Source organism: Lissotriton helveticus, chromosome 8, assembly GCF_964261635.1.
Source record: "Lissotriton helveticus chromosome 8, aLisHel1.1, whole genome shotgun sequence".
NCBI lineage: Eukaryota > Metazoa > Chordata > Amphibia > Caudata > Salamandridae > Lissotriton > Lissotriton helveticus.
This window is the reverse complement of record NC_136069.1, coordinates 795734712-795736552: the sequence shown is the minus strand read 5'-3', so window position 1 is coordinate 795736552 and position 1841 is coordinate 795734712.

Genomic DNA, 1841 nt, shown 5'->3' with positions numbered 1-1841 from the left:
ACATTTCTCAGCCCAGACATGTACGTGTAAATCAATGCTAAAACATTTCAGGCCTACAATATTTCTCATTATGATTATAGCATTCAACTTCTTCTTTTAATTAAAGCATGTTACTACTCTTATTCTATTATTCAATAAACATTTTATAAATCATGGCCCATTTAATGCGATGGCCAAAACGTTAATGCAATCTGTGTCGTGAAAAGAACCACCTTCCCTTTTAGCTCCAGCTCTGGCCCTGAGGCCTACCACATTCTGCGTTTAACCACAGACCATCTTACATTTAAAACAGCTACACGACATAGATTCAAAAGTAATCACATCTAATAAAAGCATATAGTGTCACACATTTCTGTATTAGTTCCACTTCTACTTAAATCTCTACATTAGCTATACATTTAGAATATAATTGCAGATACTATTAGCACTCATGGCATTTCTCTTCATGATTTGTGCTTACTACAGGTAAGTGTGGTGCACTCATACATTTAAGTCAGTTTGCGCTCTCTCACTAGATAGTCCCTGTAAACAAATATAGTCCTGAAAATGGTCTCATGGATGAGACCGAAATGTTGACAATTTATACACATAAGCCCATAAAAAGTATCAGCAAGTCTTATCTTCAGGGGCCAATGTGCCCTTTAGAAATAAAATATTATTTTATTTTATGAAATATGTTTTCTGCTGCTTCCGAGATGATCACTACTTTTCATCTTCGAGAGACGTAAACAAGATGCCAGGAGCTGCTTTGGAATGCCTTCGTGTTATGTGTTCCAAAACAGTGCCGGCCATCTTATGCGCTGCTCTCGATTAGTAAAATAAAAATGTAATTCATGAAAGATATTTTTTCCCTGTATTTCCTTGTCAGAACGGTACCTTTTCTGTAAGACAGATGGGGAAGAAAACAACTTGTGATAACCATTTTTTCGTGCCATGTTCAGTGAGACGGGCTGGTGTTTATTTACTGTAAGTGGCTCCGTACACACTGGTATCAGAACCATCTTTACTGTTCGAGTCATCTGCACATGCTAGCATGGCATTAAGTGCAAGGCTTTTCAAGACTTTTCAAGACTTTATGCTGCTCAGGGATGATAGCGGGATGGAAGAATGGTGTTTTCCTTAGTGCAAACTTAGTGCAAATTCGAAATTCTGCTATATCTACTTGGATGGGTATTTTTCTTGGACTGAGGCTTGAATCAGCAAGTTCAATAACACATTAATGACAGTGAAGACTTAATTGCCCCACAGCAATGACAGAGAGGAGTACATCTGCAAACCATAATGGATTATTAACACATTAGTTAAGTTACAACTTCAAATCAAATCATTTTGGTCTTAAGTCAATATTCACCAGAATACAGCATATTTGAAAATAATCCAGCAAGCTAAAAGGCAAATTGTTGGGATTAATTCCAGGAGTCAAATTAAGTTGAATTATTTATTTATTTCCACTGATAAATTCGTTGAGCTTCACATAACCTTAATAGCTGATCCATCTGCCCTTTGATGTTCCACAGTAACCATGGTACAGTGACATCAGACATGGTCAAGGATGGAACATCAAAGAGCCAATAGCAAACAAGTTTTAACCCAAATGCAAAGTCAATTATTTAAAGAGAGAATACACAAATTATACCAGATCCTGTTCCCCTGAAGGAAAGCTCCCAAATACTAAACTACAGGTGCAGGCAAAGTGGGGAAATTCATCAGCAGATATATTATCTCAACTAGAACCAAATGAAGGTTCCAATCAGGGCAAGAAGAAATGTGCTCGCTCCAGTAACTATCTCTATGAGAAAGAGTAACAACAAGAAGAAGTCTCAAGAGTGGTAATGGAAGGG